This window comes from Octopus bimaculoides, chromosome 15 (genome assembly GCF_046866305.1).
Source record: "Octopus bimaculoides isolate indiv1 chromosome 15, ASM4686630v1, whole genome shotgun sequence".
NCBI classification, from domain to species: domain Eukaryota; kingdom Metazoa; phylum Mollusca; class Cephalopoda; order Octopoda; family Octopodidae; genus Octopus; species Octopus bimaculoides.
The window spans coordinates 27,264,564-27,286,448 of record NC_142942.1 but is presented as its reverse complement, the minus strand read 5'-3'; the positions used below and the strand labels follow the sequence as shown (position 1 = coordinate 27,286,448).

The 21,885-nt window shown below is 38.7% G+C and overlaps 1 protein-coding gene across 8 annotated transcripts in view; it reads left to right on the top strand.

Annotated features, from left to right (window-relative positions):
- Positions 1-21,885, top strand: part of LOC106868939 (myotubularin-related protein 10-B) — a 190,685-nt gene that overhangs the window by 156,570 nt on the left and 12,230 nt on the right. The window lies entirely within an intron of this gene.

Here is a 21,885-nt window from a genome sequence, read left to right as displayed (position 1 = left end):
CTGTTATGCAAGCCATATGCTACAAATATGTTCCAGAGCACAAGGCCAACACAAAGAGGAACAAGATTCTAAGGGAGAGGAAGATCCTCATGAGATGACAGGCAAAGGTCGCAAATCACTTTCACCAACATCCCCAAAATAGTGAAAAGTCCCACCTAAAAACAACACTGATGGAGATTGAAAAAGCCTGCAACAATCCTATGTGAAGGAGAGAGCAAACAAAGAAGCCTGGGTTATAAAAAGCATCAAGTCAAACCCAAAGGCCTTCTTTCATTATGCCAAAGTATGCTGCAGAACAGGACTCCTCTTCCAGAAGGATGGCTCCCTCACAGATAACCCAGCCAGGATCAATGAGGTACTGAATGACCAGTTCAAAAGTGTCTTTACTACCCCATTGGAACACAGACAAGTGAATGAACCAATGGATTTCTTTGCTGCCTCATCTATAGTTACCTATAGTGAGGCAGTTACGATGGATTACATTGACATTGGGGAAGAAGGTATAATACTAGCCATAGATGAGATGGATGCAAACTCAGCTGCTAGCCCTAATGGTTTCCCAGCAATCTTCCTTAAATCATGCAGAACCACTATAAATTCTTTTCCAGAGTTTTCTTGCAAATGGCAAGCTGCCAAGCAAACTGAAGGAGGGAATAATATGCTCAATCTATAACGGAAGAAGCAGAGCAGATGCCAAAAATTATAGGCCTATCTCTCTGACTTCACACATCAGCAAAGTCATGGAAACTAATCACATTCCTTGAAGAAAATGACTTACTGAGTGATACCCTGCATGGTTTTCAACCAGGTAGTAACTGCCTGAAATGGCTCCTACAGCATTTACTTGACAACTCAAATGTGGATGTAATATACCTCGACCTTGCCAAAGCTTTTGATAATGTTGATCATGGTATGATATGCCACAAACTTCATGATCTTGTCATAGCTGGAAAACTTGAAGAGTTGTAACATGACTTTCTGAACGATAGAAGTTAGGCAGTGAGCCAATGGAGCTACCTCAAAGAAAACACAAATAGTGAGTGGTGTTCCACTGCTTGGGACCACCACTTTTCATAGTGGCCCTCTCAGATATGACCTCAATTTCCCAGATAGCTACACAGACAATATGAATCTCTCACAGAAAATACAAAACCCTAACAATGTTGTACACCTGCAGCAGGAGTTGGATGCAATCTACAGATGGGCTGAGGACAATAATATGCAGTTTAATGCTGGAAAATTCCAAGCCCTGTGCTACCAGCACCCAAGATTGAATGATAAACTTACAGGGTACACTAGCCCAGTGGGGATTACAATCCCAGAACCTAAATCAGTGCTTGACCTGGGTATCAATATGAGTGATGATACCTCTTTCCAAGTGCACATTACCAGGATGGCGACAAAGTGCAGATGGCTGGATGGATGGATCCTGAGAACCTTCAGAACCTGAGAGAAGAAAACCCTGATGGTCCTCTGGAGGACATTCGTTCTCAGCTGCCTGGACTACCGCTCCCAACTATGGTTAGCCTACAGTGTAAAATTAACAGCAGACCTTGAAGCTATCCAGCGAAGCTTCACAAAGAAGATCATCTCATTGCTACTGGGAGAGGCTGAAACAGCTAAGACTCTACTCCCTGGAGTGAAGGAAGGAGGAAGATTCTGGAAGGGACTGAGCCAAATTTTGGCATTGAATGCTACATAAATTCTAGAATGGGTTGCCACTGCACAGTGCCAAAGATCCCAACAATGCCGTCAAGCTTCAGGAACAGTTACTGCAACAGCCTGGGTTTCAATGGCCCATAGCTTTTTAATATTCTCCCAAAGAACCTGAGGGACCTACACAAAGAGGATGTAGTTGTTTTCGGATCAAAACTGGATCTCTTCACGTTGAGAGCTCCAGATGAACCTACCCTGCGGCAGGAGTTGCAAATGAGGGCAGTGACATCAAACTCCCTTATCGATCAAATGCCACATATTAGAGCAAGCTCTCAATAAAAGCAGTGTATCAAAACAGCTATGCCCCAGCATGGCCACAGCTTAGAGCTGAAACCAATAAAAGAATATATACACATATGTATATATCTATATATATAAAATATTTTATAATTGTATACATAATTATATCAAGGGATCAGCTTTATGCCTCACCATGCACTGCGAGAAATAGACACTAAAGCCCTTAAAATCTCCAATAATAACATACTGTATTGTAGGCAAGCAAAAGAAAAATAATGAATCAACGAGGTTGGTTAACTCCGTACCTGATCGAATTTCGAGCTTCAAGTAAAATTTAAATATTTACCTATTGCTCTCATCAGTGGAAGTATTCTGTTAGATAAATTCATGAGTATTTCAAAATATGCATGCAATCAGCGGCATCACATGACCAATATCTATTCATACTCGCAAAAATATAGCGTCAAGTATAATTTACATCCTTCATTTGTACGTATGTGTTAAGATCTAGATCTCAGTAAATGCAGTTTCAATCATGGAGTAAATTTATTCAAATATTGTCATAAAGGGTAAAATCAATAATAATTTTACCAGAGAGTCAGTGCAGAAACCTTGTTGATTCATTACAAACTGTCCTCATTTAACGACCTACCTATTTAACAACCACTCAGAGTTACGACGAACTTTACGAGCCGTCATTACATATTTTACGAAGTATAAAAACTTAAAAACTTTGACCGTTGTATTGTGCGCTGTATGAGAACGTGTTTTCGAGAAATTTAGGATGATGTTATTGAGAAATTTATGACGAAAAAAGAAGATAACAAAGCAAACAACACTGACGGGAATTTTCATGAATTTTGATGGCAAGAATGAGTTGCTTTTGTAATCTTTATCCAAAGTAAAACAAAGTTATTATGTTTGAGTTTCTTTTAAACCTTTTCACCTTTTCTATATAATCCTGAGAAAAGTTTATTAGGCATTTTATGTACTGGGCCTGGAATCACAAACATACTTACGATGTCTGAGCTACAATAATACAGTATGCATATCCGAACTTTAAAGGTTTTCCTTGTGATAATCTTACTGTTACTTATTAATCTTTCAACAATTTATGTTAGTGATTCTTGACCCTGTACTGCATATACTTTATGCAGTACGGTATTCTGTTTTTATATGTACATACAGTACACTATACCTATAAAAAAAATACGTACCCTCTGAATATTCGTTTAATGACGAATTTGCTTAACGACGGGGCTGTTGGAACATAACTCGGTCGTTAAATGAGGACAGTCTGTATTTTTATTTTGCTTGCATACAATACAATGTGTTATTCTCAGAGATTTTAAGGTAGTAATTAGGGGCTTTAGCATCTATTTCTCGCAGTGCATCATGAGGCATAAAGCTGATCCCTTGTTATAACTATGTATATGATTATAAAATATTTTGTAAAATTTACCTATGGGGTTTTTATTTCCACACTGACTACCTGGTAAAATTATTATTAATTTTACCCTTTATATCAATTATTCATCATCATCATCACCATCATCGTTTAACATCCGCTTTCCATGCTAGCATGGGTTGGACGATTTGACTCAGGACTGGTGGACCAGGTGGTTACACCAGGCTCCAATCTGATCTGGCAGAGTTTCTACAGCTGGATGCCCTTCCTAACACCAACCACTCCAAGAGTGTAGTGGGTACTTTTACATGCCACCGGCACAAAGACCAGTCATGCGGTACTGGCAACGGCCACGCTCAAAATGGTGTATTTTATGTGCCACCTGAACAGGAGCCAGTCCAGAAGCACTGGCAACGATCTAGCTCGAATGAATTTTCACATGCCAACGGCACAAGTGCCAGTAAGGCAACACTGGTAACGATCACGCTCGAGCGGTAGTGCCATCACGATTTCGCTTTCGCTTGCCCCAACAGGTCTTCGCCAGCCGAGTTTAGTGTCCAATGAAAGAGATGTTGGCATGGGGGCCAGTCGTCGAAATTTAGTCCGATTTCGATTTCACTTGCCTCAACAGGTCTTTTCAAGCCGAGTTTAGTGTCCAATGAAGTAAAGGTACGCATAAGTGGGCTGGCTACATCCCTGGCAGAGGCCTTGGATTTTGGTCTCAATTGGCTTGCCGAGACTTCTCACGCACAACAAATTTCCAGAGGTCTCAGTCAGAAGTCATTGTCTCGGTGAGGTCTAATGTTCGGAGGTCGTGCTTCACCACCTCATCCCAGGTCTTCCTGGGCCTGCCTCTTCCACAGGTTCCCTCAATCGCTAGGGTGTGGTACTCATCCATTTTTGCCACGTGACCATACCAGCGCAATCATCTTTCTTGCACACCACAGCTGATGCTTCTTAGGTTCAATTTTTCTCTCAAGGTACTTATACTCTGTTGAGTATGCACACTGACATTACACATCCATCGGAGCATACTGGCTTCATTCCTTGTGAGCTTACGCATGTCCTCAGCAGTCACGGCCCATGTTTCACTGCCATGTAGCATGGCTGTTCGTACACATGTGTCATACAGTCTGCCTTTTACTCTGAGAGAGAGACCCTTTGTCACCAGCAGAGGTAAGAGCTCTCTGAACTTTGCCCAGGCTATTCTCATTCTAGCAGCTACACTTTCAGCACACCCTCCCCCACTACTAACCTGGTCACCTAGATAGCGGAAGCTATCAACTACGTCTAGTTTTTCTCCCTGGAATGTGGCAGAAGTTGTTTTCTGCACATTTACAGTGTTTATTGCTCCTGAACATCTGCCACATACAAAAACTAACTTCCTAGTTAACCTTCCTTTGATATTGCTGCACCTCTTATGTGTCCATCGCTTGTACTGGGTACATCTTATAGAGTTTCTACCTACGTCTTTTCTACAGATTGAGCAGGGCCTGAAGGGGTTTGTGTTTTATCTACCTTCCTACTTATTAGCACTTTGGTTTTAGCTAGGTTGACTCTAAGGCCCTTCGATTCTAGTCCTTGCTTCCACACCTGAAACTTCTCCCCTAGTTCTGATAGTGACTCAGCAATTAGTGCAAGGTCATCAGCATAGAGGAGCTCCCAGGGGCATCCTGTCTTTAATTTCTCTGTTATCGCCTGGAGGACTATGATAAATAGGAGGGGGCTGAAGACAGAACCTTGGTGGACCCCTACCTCTACGCGGAATTCTTCACTATACTCATTGCCAACCCTCACCTTACTGGCAGCATCTCTGTACATGGCTCGCACAGCTCTCACTAACTACTCTTCTATCCCTAGTTTCCTCATTGACCACCAGATAAGGGATCGGGGGATCCTGTCAAAGGCTTTCTCCATGTCAATGAAAGCCAGGTACAGAGGTTTATCCTTAGCTAGGTATTTCTCCTGCATCTGTCTTAACAGAAATATAGCATCAGTGGTGCTTTTCCCTGGCACAGACCCAAACTGCATCTCATCTAAACTGACTTGCTCCCTAATTAGTTGGGCTATGACCCTCTCCATGACTTTCATTACCTGATCTAACAACTTGATACCTCTGTAATTATTTATATCTAAAGTGTCACCTTTACTTTTGTAGTAGTTGACTATGGTGCTGCTACACCAGTCATTGGGTACGACTCCTTCGTGTATCAGCTGGTTAACAATACGGGTGACTAGGCTATAGCCGACACTGCCAGATATTTTGAGCATCTCTGCAGTGATTCCTGATGGGTCGGGGGGGGGGGGGGCTTTCCCTGTCTTCATACTCTTAATTGCTTTACCTACTATGGTACTGTCAACTCGGATAGCTGGTCCTTCTGTTGGGTCGACATTCGGTAGACTCTCTTTCTCCCATTCATTCTCTTTATTGAGCAATCTTTCATAGTGGCATCTCCAAACATCTTTCCTTGCAGCCTCGTTTAGTGCAAGTGCACCATCATCCATGCGAACACATTTCTCTCCCATGACATCACGATTCTCTCTCACACAGTCTTGCAACATGAAATACCTCAAGTCCTTGGTCCTCACAGCGCAGAACATTGGCAAATTTTTTCTCATCTGCTTTCCCTCTGGCTAAATAAACCGATTTTAATCAAATGCATTTCCATGTGATGTTGTTATGATTGTGGAATGCGTCGTATATTTATGAGCTTAAATAACACCCATCCTACATCCCCCTACAAGAAGACTAACACAACTTCAACTAAAGCGTAAGGCTTTCTTTACCTAATGCTATTATTATACCACCATATGCATTAATATATCCACTAATTGTTTCTCCTACATCTCTCACACCATGAACTCTTAACATACTCCTCAACATTCTGAAGAGATCTGCCTAACCATTAGGCAAATTGAAACGTGCGTAAATGACTCATTACATAACCGCCACATAATTAAAACAATGGCTAACTAGCCCAACCAAATTGCTTCTTCTTGTATTTTGTTGCTCCATTTTCCACATAAATATAATTATAAACTACGGTTTAAACAATAAATTACCTGCCTCTGGATGCCCTCTAACGAAGACGGTACCCACACAAGTAATTCCTAGGAGTGCCTCCAGATTTAAACATCCCCTGGTTGCTTGGATACTTCAGACTACCCCTGAAAAATTGAAGCAATCCTATCATTTACCTATTATATATATATATATATATATATATATATATATATAAACAAGGTTGAGGAGGGTATTGGATTTAACCAAACCCAAAAGGATACAGGTAATACCGAGTAAGTGCTGTATACCGACTAGTTTTGCCCCAGTTGTATGAACAGGATTGGGGATTATAAGTCGTGTAGTAGCGTGTGCATATATAAATATATAAATGATAAAGAGAGCAATGGTAAGGTTGGAAATATATTTTATGGATAGAGTCTTACAGCTGTTTCTGGGAAGATCCAGTACTTCCCTTCATCGGAGACAGAAATAGTAAAGGAATCGATTATTATATCTATAGGCAGAGAGTTTTAGTATGAAGTGATAGTGAGTGTGATGAGCTGAAAAAAGAAGGAAAGAGAGAACAGTACTTGGAGTGTAGTTTCATTCCAGTAGTAAGTATCCATGTAAAGTAATCCTTGTGGGTATAATCCAGAAATAGTTGCTGCAGCAAAGGCTGAGATAGCAGAGGTGAATATATTCCATATTGTATCTGAGGTATTTTGCTTGTGTTCACTTGAAGGAAGCCCAGGTGAAGTGAGAAGAGTGCCTAGGGTAAGTAGGTCAAGTCTTCAAGACAGAGTGGGAAGGGGATAGAGGAAAGATTCAGGTGTAGAATGGTAGTGGTATATTTTTATGGTCAGTTGATCTGACTGGATAGAGAGGATGAGTATAGTGAGGGAATGAGGGAGGGGGGATGAGGTTAAATAGTTTAGTGAGGAGGAAGGAATGTGCAGAGGCAGTATAAAGGTGGTGGGGGTATGGGTGACAAACCAAGAACAGTAATAAAGGGAGAGAGGATAGGTAGTTAGTAGTATCATATTCTAAAAGATAGCTAAACCTATTTATAGACGGTGGAATTGGGATTTAAAGTAATCAAAGTCTGTATGTGGTGGTGGTGTTATTGTCAAGTAGAGTGTAGAGGAAGTAGATTTTGGGAATCTATATATATAAAAATGAGAATGTGTGTCTGTCTGTCTGTGTGAATCCCTAAAACTCGAGAACTACGCAACCAATTTCATTCAAATTTTACACATGCCTTACTTAGGGTTCCAGTTGTGTTTTAGTCAAAAAAAATTATTGACTTCTTGCAGAGTTCGAGCACACGGCAACATAATATCTCCTCCACTATTTAAGTATTACGTGTCAAAAGTGAAACAAAAACACTCATGTCAAATACTTTCACTTTAAAAATGAAACTATTCCACTAACTGAAACAATCACATTTCGATACTGTAGTGACAGATACTTTCACAGAGAGAGAAAGAGAGAGACAGAAAGAGAGAAAGAGAGAGATGTATATGTATGCATATACATGTATATGTACACCATTTCGATACTGTAATGACAGATACTTTCAGAGAAAGAGAGAGAGAGAGAGATGTATATGTATACATATAGATGTACACGTATATGTATATATATATAGATCTATACATACATGTATATGTATACATATGTGTAGATGTATATATATATATATAGATGTACATGTAATATGTACACATATATACATATATACATGCATACAGATATCTATACATATATACACCCATCACACACACATACACATGCACACAAACACACACATTAGTCATTTGTTTTCTTATCCAAAACTACGTCAAAAGTACTGAATGGATCTTTATGAAATTTGGAAATTATATTCTTTGCATAACGGCCATAACTCCCATGAAAATTCATATATTTTTGATGTTGATGAAATTTTAACCCGAACATAACAGATGAGTATTATTTAGAAAATGATGTCACACGTTATCGAGGCTACCATTCTTTCTGGATGTGCAAAACGGGATGACGTCTTTATTCCAAGAATTCCTCTTACTCCATCAGGAGCAGACATTCCTTTTACATTCAGAAGACTACAATTCTCCCTTCGTGTGACTTTTGCCATGTCCATAAACAAATATCAGGGTCAAACACTGTCTGTAGCTGGTCTTCTCTTGGAAGAGCCCTGCTTCTCACATGGACAACTGTATGTTGGCTGCTCAAGAGTGGGCAGCAACAAAAAACCTATTTGTATATGCTCCACAAGGGAAAACAAGGAACATAGTTTACAATGAGGTGTTATAATCACAACAGCAAGAAAGTATGTACATGATCACGTTCTTTTACGAAACTTCATTGACTTTCATATATTTATATTGATATACATATATATACGTGTGTTTGGGTGCGTGTGTGTATATACATCTCTATATATAAAGATGATGCGTAGTCTAGACGGCGTTTTTAGATTTCATTATTCTCTTTAACCCGGGCAACGCCTGGTATTTCTGCTAGTATATATATATATAGTGGTGATAGGATCGAACAAGAAATAAGTCTATTCAAAAGATGGTAAAAGATGGATGTTTTTGCCAGGTTGAATAGGTTGCCTATGGGGAGCCGTGCGATTATGTTGCATGATCGTTTGTGCATTTTTGCTTGTGATAAAATTTTTGTATGTAGTAGATGTTCAGGAGCAATAAACACTGTAAATGTGAAGAAAACAACTTCTGCCACATTCCAGGGAGAAAAACTAGACGTAGTTGATAGATTCCGCTATCTAGGTGACCAAGTTAGTAGTGGGGGAGGGTGCGCTGAAAGTGTAGCTGCTAGAATAAGAATAGCGTGGGCAAAGTTCAAAGAGCTCTTACCTCTGCTGTTGTCAAGGGGCCTCTCACTCAGAATAAAAGGCAGACTGTATGACGCATGTGTATGAACAGCCATGCTTCATGACAGTGAAACATGGGCCTTGACTGCTGAGGACATGCGTAGGCTCGCAAGGAATGAAGCCAGTATGCTTCAATGTATGTGTAATGTCAGTGTGCATACTAGACAGAGTGTGAGTAGCTTGAGAGAAAAGTTGAACTTACGAAGCATCAGTTGTGGTGTGCAAGAGAGACGATTGCGCTGGTATGTTCATGTAGCGAGAATGGATGAGGATAGCTGTGTGAAAAAGTGCCACGCCCTAGCAGTTGAGGGAACCTGTAGAAGAGGTAGGCCCAGGAAGACCTGGCATGAGGTGGTGAGGCACGACCTTCGAACATTGGGCCTCATCGAGGCAATGACTTCTGAACAAGACCCCTGGAAATATGCTGTGCGTGAGAAGACCCGGCAAATCAAGTGAGACCTAAATCTAAGGCCTCAGCCAGCCCACTTATGCATACCTTCCTTCATTGGACACTAAACTCGGCTTGCAAAGACCTGTTGAGGCAAGTGAAATCAAAATCGAGTTAAATTTGACGTCTGGCACCCATGCCAATGTCGTCTCCCTCATTGGACATGAAACTCAGCTTGCGAAGACCTGTTGGGGCAAGCAAAATCGTCATGGCACCTGTGCCCAACATGGCACTTGTGCCGGATGGCAGTGTGTAAAGACATTCGAGCGAGATCGTTGCCAGTGCCACCGAACTGGCTCCTGTGCAGGTGGCACGTAAAATACACCATTTTGAGCGTGGCCGTTGCCAGTACCACCTGACTGGCCCTCGTGCGGGTGGCATGTAAAAGCACCCACTACACTCTTGGAGTGGTTGGCGTTAGGAAGGGCATCCAACTGTAGAAATTCTGCCAAATCAGATTGGAGTCTGGCGTAGCCATCTGGTTTCACCAGTCCTCAGTCAAACTGTCCAAGCCATGCTAGCATGGAAAGCGGACGTTAAACGACGATGATGATGATGATATATATATATATATATAAATAAATATATATAAAAGAGGTGAGGACTGAAATCCTTATAATTCATTTACTATATGTATATATATAGATAGATAGATAGATAGATATATCACACTATTTCAGTATTACGTGTCAGAAATGAAACAACATCTCTATTGTAATGTGAGATACTTTCAGTTTAACAAGAGTAAGAGAAGAAAAAATATCATCTTGACTGGGCTGCTGTTCAAAAGTCTAGTCTGTTGAACAGCAGCCCAGTCAAGATGATATTTTTTCTTCTTTTACTCTTGTTTTTTGCTCACATCTACAAAATGACTTTCTAAAATGAAATTCCATTATGCAGCTGAGGAGTACATTTTCATTACACATTTTATGTAGTGTTCTCACTACATGAATAAATGAAGTTTGTACGAAACGTACGTACTGCTATAACCTATTGAATTTTTGTTGCTTTTCTTCAAATTTTATTCACCAAATCTCTTGATTTTGTTTTTGGTTTTTACCCTACCAAATTCTGGTGCCTCAAACATTTTAAGTACCACATTTAATCTTTTGATTAAATCTATATTATATATATATATATAGAATAGGCAAGAAATGGAGCAGTAATTAACAGTGAGAAGTTGATCATTGGAATTAAAAAGTCATAGTTTAATTGTAGTTCAGAACCATTTACAGTTGTTTCTGTTTATAAATTGGAGGTAAATTTGCATTTATCTTTTTCAATCTAACAAACATCGTCAGAATGATTTACAGGAATATGAATAGGAGAAAAGGAAAAAGCAAAAAGAAAAGGAAAAGTTTGTTAAGTCTTTAGGCTTACATTTTAGTGACTTTTTGGCTTCCATGTATGTGTACGTTTCTTCAGTTAGTTGAATGGAACAGTAAGTGGGGAAAATGACAAGTTGACCAGTGGTGTTAGTCAAAGGAGATATACTGTTAATTTCTTAACAGGCACGAAAGTTAGACTAATCTTCCCTAATAAATCTGATCTATGAAAACTAAGTAAATTAATATTAGATAAATATATCCCTACTATAAAAAATAAAATAACCCTAGAATTATGGTCAAATACCTATGATGCCCTAAACTGGTTCTCCATGATGCAGAATAAAAATAATTATAAGTTCCTACAGATAGACATAGAGAACTACTACTCATCAGTTAACCCTACAATTCTAAATAGCACTCTTATTTTTGCCAAAAGAACATGCTGAACTGACAATGAATGAAATCAAGGTAATAATAGAAGCTAGGAAATCCATAGTATAATCCGATAACAAATTATGGGTAAGAAAGGATACTCCCAATTACTTCAACATCACTATAGGAACCTCTGATTCAGCTCAGATATCCGACTTAGTAGGCATTTACTTACCACATTTACAAGAAGAATTTCCAGAGATCAGGAGAGGCCTCTACAGAGAGGATGCATTATTTATCCTTAAAAGCACCTCAATAAGATTTTATCTATGTGGCTGCAGAGATAAAAATACTTATGAATTCTTAAATGTAAAACTAAAAACGTAATCTACCAATGTGACATACTCTCAAATAATTAAAAGAAAACTTATACTGGAGCAAGAAAAAATGAAATGAAACTTAGATACAATTCCCATCGCTCAAGTTTCAGAAATAGAAGTAAACCAAACTCTACGGGACTAAGTAGTTACATCTGGGAACTGAAAGACAATAACATTAATTATAGATTAGAAGGCATGTCCTAGCCAAAGCATCTTCATATAACCTTAATAATAATCGCTGTAATTTATGCATAAAAGAGAAATTCATCATTTTAATGGCCAAATCAGAATTACTTAATAAACGAGACAAGAAAAATAGAACATGTTTGCATAAAGATAAATTCTTATTCTCTAAATACCGCTAATACCCACATTGCAGGTTATTATCTTACCTACCTAACATTTTATTACCTCCCCAAGCCATCCCACTTACCACAGAGCATAATTTAACATCACATTGCAATTTTAAATTGAAATACCGAGATTAACCAAGCTATCTATTTAAAATCTACGTTGTACACTAGGGCATATAATCCTCGATAATATATTCACTTTAGAGCAAGATAGCCGACTCACTTAACATGTTATATTTTAATTGATTTTTCTCCCCCAAGTCCTCATAAATCCACGTTTAATTCATTTATTTCTTTATCTAAAAGTATATTTTTTTGAAGATATATCGATACTTGTACTTTATTTCAATATTCTATCCCACTTTTACATCTATTTCTATTATTATACCTCTGTGCTACAAAGTAAGATGCAAAGTAGCACGTTTTTCCTGACGGGATATTATGTTTTAGTTTTAGTTAGACAAGTATTCCAATATAACTTTAAATATGTATTCATTGCATACGTATTCTTTTACTAATTTACGATATTGCATCAAGTATTGCCATTTATTTGGATTAGTTACTGTATCTCAATATGATACAATATCTAACCTTTCATTCTGCTGCCCTGGTCTGTACCTCATGTCGGGTTTTTGGTCCATCCAGTATTGTGGAGAGGAAGATGTCTAGTTCCTTTTTGAAGACATCTACTTCCACATTATGCAAATTTCTTAATTTTTATGGCAGAGCATTGAAGAGTTGTGGGCCTTTGAACCTTAGCCAAATATAAACCTCTGTACTTGGCTTTCATTGAATTGGAGAAAGCCCTGGTGCACCAAGGATCAGTCCTTAGAGTGTGACAAAGAGACACAAGCAGGTGTCTTGCCACAACAGAGGAGGCATTAGAGGAGATGATCTAGTATCAAATGATGAAAGGTTGGAGTGTAACAGAGAAATAGAGAGGCAGAAATAGGTGTCTTGTTATAGAGGAGGTACATGGTTGCCCAGTGAGAGAGAGAGATACAAGAAAGAGGCCAGAAACAAGTGTGGTGATGTAAAGGAGATACTTGGTTACCTTGTCAGAGGAAAAACTAGGGAAGAGAAAGAGAGTGTGTAGGAAGCAGCAAAAGTGTAAGAGAGAGCAGAAGGGAGATAGTGTAGTGCTAGGATATACTCACAAGTAACAAGAATATGAGCGTAGAACTTGGTTAGAAAAATAAAACAAGTGGGGGAGGGGAGTTGCGATTCAGTGAGCAGGGCAGTGAGGGCAAGAAAGGGGATTGGAAAACAATCATAATTTATGAAGAAATGTGAGGAACAGAAAGATACAATTAGAAGAGGAGTTGTAGTTTGATTTCTTAGGGTAGAGTGGGTGAAAGTGTGTTGTTACATGTGAGTAGGACACTACTCTTCTAGCACTCAGTTTCGTGGACAGGCCTTCTCTAGAACCTCATATCGCCAAACATCAGTCCTCACGTCTTCTTCCACAGGTACCATCCACTTTCAGCAACAAGCACTTCTGTATACAGCTGTCTTCACTCATACGCATCACTCCAAACCAATGCATTCTCCTCTCCTGCATACCACATTTAATCCCTCTTATGCCTCACTTTTTCTCTCAACACAGTTGTATTTTGTCAGTCATGCACACTGATGTTGCACATCCAACAGAGCATACTACCTTATGCGAGTTGGCAATGAGTATAGAAAAGAATTCCTGGTAGGAGCCCTGGTGCACCAAGGGTCAGTCCTCAGCTCCCTCTTGTTCATCATAGTCCTCCAGGCAATAACAGAGGAACTCAAGACAGGCTGTCCCTGAGAGCTCTTCTATGCTGATGACCTTGCTGTAATAGCTGAATCACTACCAGAACTAGAAAAGTTTCATTATGGAAGCAAGGTCTAGAATCAAAGAGCCTTAAAGTTAACTTGACAAAGACCAAAGTCTTAGTAAGTAGGAAGGTGGATAAATCACAAATCCCTTCACTTAGATGGCCCTGCTCGATCTGTAGAAAAGGCATAGGTAGAAACTCCATCATATGATGTACCCAGTGTAAGCTATGGACACATAAGAGGTGCAGCAATATCAAAGGAAGATGGTTTTTGTGTGTGGTAGATGCTTATGTGCAATAAACACCATTGCACAGAAAACTGATTCCATCACATGCCAGGGGGGAAAAAACTAAAAGTAGTTGATAGCTTCCATTACCTAGGTGACCAAGTCAGTAGCAGGGGTGGATGCTATGAGAGTGTAGCTGCTAGAATAAGAATAGCTTTGGCAGAGTTCAGAGAGCTCCTACTTCTGCTGGTAACAAAGGGCCTCTTGCTCAAAGAGAAACATTGGCTGTGACTGCTGAGGACATGTATAGGCTTAAAAGAAATGAAGCTAGTATGCTCTACTGGATGTGTAATGTCAGTGTTCATACACAACAGAGTGTAAGCGTCCTGAGAGAAAAGTTGGATATAATAAGCATCTGTTGTGGTGTGCAAGAGAGATGACTGTGTTGGTATGGTCATGTGATACATATGGATGAGAATAGTTGTGTGAAGAAGTGTCACACCCTAATACTAGAGGGAACCTGTGGAAGAAGTAAACCCAAGATGACATGGGATGAGGTTGTGAAGCACGACCTTCGAACATTGGCCTCACAGAAGCAATGACAAGTGACCAAGACCTTTGGAGATATGCTGTACTTGAGAAGACCCGGCAAGCCAAGTGAGATCATAGTCGTGGCCGATGCCAGTGTAGCATAACTGACCCATTTAAAAGTTCCCTTGAATCATTGGGCAAAATACCATGCTTGTGAAGACCTGTTGAACCAAATGAAATTGTAGTCATGCCACTGCCACCTGACTGGCACGTAAAAAGCGCCATTCAGCAATGCCTGTGCCGGTGGCACATAAAAAGTACTATTCGAGCATGGCTGATGCCAGTGCCACCTGACTGGCACCTATGCCAGTGGCATGTAAAAAGCACCATTCAAGCATGGCCGATGCCAGTGCTGCCTGATTGGTACCCATGCCAGTGACACATAACAAGCACCATTTGAGCGTGGTCAATGCCAGTGCCACTTGACTGGCTCCCGTGCTGGTGACACATAAAAGCACCTACTTCACTTTTGGATTGGTTGGCATTAGGAAAGGCATCCAGCTGTAGAAACCTTGCCAAACCAGAATAGAGCCTGGTGCAGTCTCTAGGCTTGCCATTTCTCAGTCAAGCCATCCAATCCATGTCAGCATGGAAAGCAGACATTAAACGAAGATAAGGATGATGATGATGATGATGATCCTTGTACATATGTATTTATCTTCTGAATGTATTTAATTATGTGCATCTCTCTATATTTCTGTATATGTCTCTGTGTATCTATATTTGTATATGTATTAAGCCTAATTGTGTTTATCTGGATTACTATCGCCATATCATTTGAGCACTATTATGAGTTTTATGTGTGTGTGTGTATCTATATGTGCATGTTACATAAAGAAGAAAGAGAAAATGGAATTCACAAGACTCTTTATTAGACACTATGATCGTTTCAGACCATTGTGTGTTAGTCACTCACAGGTGAGATTCTTCACAACTTGTTGTGCTGCATCATTCAGTGCAGATATGCCTTATAAGGTGATTTTTCAAAAGGTATCTCGTTCATTAATCTCAGTTTTGTTTAGTTTGATTATAATACGTTTCATTATTTGCGTGTAGCTGGTTGCGTACAGGGGAGATCATGGTTTAGAATGACTTGGATTGAAGTACATACATATATATGTGTGTGTATATATATGTGCATGTATATGTATGTAAGTATCTATCTGCACATCTGTGCATTGATCAATCTATCTTAGAATTATCAATGGTATATATAACCTTAATTTCCATCAGAGTCACTATGAAGAGTCTCTACATCAGTTGATCTGTAAATGGTAAATAACTTGAAATTTCTATGAGATATTCTGAAAGGTCTCTCAGTTGACATATCTCTTCTATGAGTAGTAACAGTATATAACTTAAAATTTCTGTTGGAAATATTATGGAAGGTCTCTCTATTGGTCAGTTTATCTATCTTATTAGCATCTTTGGTGAATAGGTTTTAAATTTCCTGTCAGGGACAACTTGAACAAGATGTGCAATGCACACATACAATCCCAAATCATCCCCCTTGCCCCTCCCACCCACCTCACTACCACCTTTATAAAGAAATTATGAGCACATGCATACATGACTATGTGGGTCAACTTATCTCTGTGTGTATGTGTATGGGAAAAAGATACAATTATATGTGTGCACATATTTGTATATAAATGTCCTTAGGTCTATATGTATCTGCATGTCACTTTCTCTGTGCATGTGTGTCAATAGTATGTGTGTGTGTGTGTGTGTGTGTGTGTGTGTGTGTGTGTGTGTATGTATATATATATATATGTATATATATATATATATATATATACATACACACATATATTTATATACTAGCAGTATAACCCGATGTTGTCTGGGTGTGACTTATTACGCCATCTACAATAAGTCTTGCTAGGTGAAAATCAACTAAAAAAGAAAGCGTTACAACGAAAAAACCCTTATGTTCATAATTCTAAAGACGAAATTAATAGGGAACGTCTGAAGGCTGTTTTGCCTAACTTTATTAAGCGTACATAAATTTTATCCGTTTAATTGTCTATACAAATGTTTGTGCAAAACAACTTTTTGCACTGCCCTGATTATACATAGCAGGCTAATCCCTTTCCACAGGAGCTAAGATGGCAATTTCTGATGAAGCAATTACTGGTGATCTGTTGCTACACAGTTCTGCCAGAATTCTATCAGATTGGGCAGTAGATGTTGATGCACCATTTTGCATTATGTTCAAAGTAGCTTCTGGAATGTGGTGAATTGCTGCAATCTGTTGCTGTCTTTTTAAACCGCTTACATTCTTTCCCCAGCAAACTCTCTTCTTTGGAGGCATAATCTATGTATATATTAAACAAAACAACAAAAAGTTATAACAGATGGCAGGGTAGGTAGTTTTCACATTTCTAATGAAGTATACTGATTTACAATGTGTTGTCCTGTCTACATAAGCTCCGTAGTTTGTATATTTACAAAACATTGACGAACATGTAGTAAAGTAAGATCTAGTTATATTGTAGTGAATGCTTGTGTGTTGCGCATGTGTGCGTTTGAGAGAGCGAGAGAGAAGAGGGAGGGAGGAAGAGAGAGAGGGGGGAGAAAGGAATAGAGAATGGGAGCAATAAAGAGAGAGGAAGGGAGAACAGAAGACAGTTATAAAATAGCAATGCGTGCGCATGTTTATATAAGAAACACACACAAACTAAATCTTATATCTATAATGTTGATATGTGTATGTTGTTGTCACAGATCACGTATGCGTGGTTGTGTGTGTTTTTACGTGTCTATGTAATGAAAAATATGTAAAAAATACTAAGAGGAGACAAGGACGCTGAACATGCAGACAGACAATGTAACAAAAACATGAACGAGTGAAAAGGGGTATTCCTTATTCAGTCTAGTTACAAATTATCATTGCAACTTCGGCAAAAGGAAGCTTAGCGGCCCAGATTCCTTGGAAGAATGAACAGTGATGCTGGCATGTGTAGGAAATGAGAAAGTGAAGTGAGGAAAAAAAGATGTGCACTGGCAATGGTCAAAGCAGAGAAATGGCGATAAGCCCCAGATGACCAGGTCACGTGGATAGTTAGAGGTAGAGGGATAGAAGAAAGCTATTAAATGGGAGAGAGGAAGAAGAACGAAGTAAGAGTGAAAAAATAGACAGAAGGAAAGAATAGAAAGGAAAGAATAGAAAGGGAAGAATAGTCTTAAACCAAGTTAATCTATGACTTTGTATGTATCACTTTCTCTCTGTCTCTCCTTCTTTTACTCTTACTCTCTATATTATATGTTGAGCGCGTGATTGATGTGTAAGAACGCCAGTACAGATAGAATGGAAGAAATATAAAAGTTGCTAGAAACAAAAGCCAAATCTCCCTAAAATCACACAAAGTAAACAAAATTTTAAAAATCTAATTACTGCATTGGAAAGTTCACATCCAGAAAATTCCATTGATGTAAACATTTTGACGAAAAAGTGGAAAATGTGGATTTCTATAAACTTTTAAAAAGGCTACACACAAACACACAACTTCAGCTTTATATATTAAGATATTGCCAACATGTACTGTGTACTTTTGGCTACAAAGTATTCTGCCTCCTTCTCAATACTATCTACTCACCCCTTCTACAAGTAGTCACTTATCCACAAAGGCTTTGTGGGACTGAAGAAAATTGTAACCCAATGCTGAAACCATTATCTGTTTTTGCTAACTTGCACAAGAACCTGCTGCTAATAGGCCAGTGCCAGCAAAAATCTTTTTTCCAGTTTGTGAAATCACTCCATAAACTTCTCTTTCATACTTCCCAGGTCCACAAGCTTACAGCTGCCACAGTCAATGTTAGCACAATGAAAGATAGGTCTGATGAGATTGTTGAAATGTTTAAGTGGAGACATATAGGTGTGTGCAAGAGGTATGATGGAGGAGAGTATCTGCTAGATTGTTTGTGGGCAAGGAACAGATACCAATTCTTCTGGGTGGGTAGTAGTGATGGAGTAGGTGGTGTAGGTGTATGTTTGGCAAAACAATGTGTGGGTAAGGTTATTGAGGTTGTCAGGGTGTGTGATAGGATTATAAAGCTAACAATTGTCTTGTATAATGTAACAGTGACATTTATCTCTACATATACTCCACACACCAGACTGGCAGATGAACAGAAGGATCACTTCTATGAGTGCCTTTGGCAGACTACCATTGTGGCTGATGACTTCAATGGCCATGTTGGGCTGCACTTCAGTAGATTTCATGGTGTGTATGGATGTTACAGCTTTGTTCTAGGGGTGAGGAAGGGACAAGGCTACTGGAGTTTTGTGATGTAAATGATTTGTTGGTCTGCAATACTAATTTCAGGTATTCTGAAATCTGGTAGGCACATCAACCAGATTGTCTACATCCTCACTAAAAACAGGGATAAGGAAATGCTTGAAGATGCAAAGTCTTTCCTGGGTGAATAATGTACAACTCAGTGTAGGTTCGTAGTTATAGAAAAGAAACTCAAAGATCCCTCAAACAGCCAGAAATTTAGAGATCTTACTGAAGTATTTGAAGAGGAGGAGGAAGATATAGAGATGTATAACAAAGAGGACAAATGGAAGTTCTTATGAGATAACCTACGAAGAGCAACAGACCAACTCTGTGACTGGAGCAAAGCTTCTGCCAGACCTAGGATGTCATGCTGGTGGAACTGTGAAGCTGACAGGGCTTTTAAAGAGAAGGAACAGGTTTGGAAAGAGTTGAAAAGTACCATATCAGGTAGCTAAAAAGGAAGCTAAGCGATAGGTTTATCTAGCAAGAGCAGAAGCAAAAAAGAAAAGGTTTGCCAATATCTAAAAAAGAGATGTTCCAGATTGCTAGACTGTATCAGAGAGATTCGAGATGTAGTTTAGTCGCCCATATAGTTATTCAGATTATTCAGGAAGGTGTCATCCCCAATGACTGATGTAGCAGTATTATAGTCGGCTATTATAAGGGTAAAGGAGATACCTTAGATAGAAGTAATAAAAGAGGTGTCAAACCCCTAGACCACATCATGGAGAGTTGTTGCTCAATTAATTAGTGACAGAATTAGACAAGACAAGATGCAGTTTGGTTTTGTACCAGGTAGATGAACTACTGATGCTATCTTCCTACTCAAACAATTTCGAGAGAAATATCTAGTTAAGCATAAACCATTATACTTGGCATTTGTTGACTTTGAAAAACCTTTCAACAGAGTCTATTGTTCAGTGGTACAGTGGGCTCTGAAGACACTAGGGACTGATGAATGGCTTGTGAAAGCAGTACAAGCCATGTACAGAGGTGCTATCAGTAAGTGTTATCAGTACTATCAGTGAGTGTTAGCTATAAGTAGAGTTAACCAGCACTGTTCTCAATCCCCTCCTGACCATAAGAAAGGAATTTAAGACTGACTATCCCTTTGAACTACTATATACTGATGATCTTGCAGTCATAATGAAATCTGTAAGAAATATAGTAAAGAAATTGCAGGTGTGGAAGAAAAACTTAGAATCAAAGGGTCTTGAAGTTTGCTAAGTCCAGAAAACATGCAGGACCCTATCTGCTCAGGTAAATGGCCCTGCTCAATATGCAGGAAAAGTGTAAGCTGTAATTCTATATGTTGTGCCCAATGCAAGCTATGAATACGTGAAGTTCAGTTGACTCACAGAACATTTAACAAAGAAAGTAGTTTTTGTTTGTGAAAGATGCACACATGCTATAAAATTTGTGCTTACATGAGAAACTGATTTCCTCAAATGCCCCAGAGGTAATAGACAGCTTCTGTTACCAAGACATTCTAATTAGTAGTGGAGGAGGATGTTCCAAAAGTGTACTTGCTAGGATAAAAAAAAGGGGTAAGATGGAGAAAGTTCAGAGAGGAATTATATCTGTTAGCAACTAAATGTCTCTTTCTCAGAGTGAAAGGCAGATTGCATGTGATGACTACAGAGAATGAAACTCGTATTCTCCACCAGATATACAATATTAGTGTGCATATACAACAAAGTGTAAATGTAGAAAGAGGGAAGATTGTGTTGGTTTAGTCATGTGATGCATATGAATGAGGACAGTTGCATAAAGATGTGCCAGTCACTTAAAGTAGAAGGAACTTATGGAAGAAGTAGACCCAGGAAGACATGGGATGAAGTATTGAAATTGTAAATTTTAAAAAATGTTGTTTTATAAAAAGCTTCCCCCTCTTCATTTCCAAGGCTGCAGTGATACACTGGTATGGGGTATAAAGCTGAATCTTCTCTAAGTTTAGAGCTTTACAATAAATTCAATAAGTATCCTTGGAGAGCTCTGAGGAAGGGGTGACACAGTTTGATCATGCAAAAGCCCATTTTTTGGTATGTCCATTTCATGACAAAATACCTATTTTCTTTGGAAAATTATATTTCACTTGAAATTTTTGGATGTAAACTTTCTTTTCATATAGTTTTAATTAAAATCTGACATTTACCTGGAATGTTAGGGTCCCTCAGACACCCTGGTATTTCCACCCATTCACAAAGTTTATACTGTATGTTTTTTTTTACTGCTGAATGGTAACCTTCAATTTAGTTCACTGTGCTTGAACACTATAACTCAACTTATGTTGATAATTATACATGCACATAGATGAATTTTTAAAATTTAATTGAATGGTGGTAGGTCAGATGATCATTATGAAATATAAAATCAAAATATATAAATCAGCTCTTGTGAAAATGTTAACATTACAACAAATTATCTGATTGTATTCAGAATCAGGGGAAAAAATTAAAAAACTCACGTTGGACTTCAATAGCCTACAAAATAATATTCTTTTCACAATATAATTTTTATTGACAAAAATAGATCAATATTTCTCTAAAAAATACGAAATTCACTTGTACAAGAATATGCATAAGTTAAGATTCATAAGTCACTCAGTACAAAGTAATGGGGAGTAAACAGCATTATCAATATGATGATTACATACAAATTTTGGACTCTAGAGGCTCTATGTAACTCAATTTAGTGCAGATTCTCATAGAAATATGTTCACTTACCAATTAATTTGTCTATTCCTTGAAATTCTGGATCAAAATTGACATTTGAAGCCTTGAATTTGTCTTTCGTATGACCTCTCATCAGTTTGACAGTAGTGTCAGTATGTG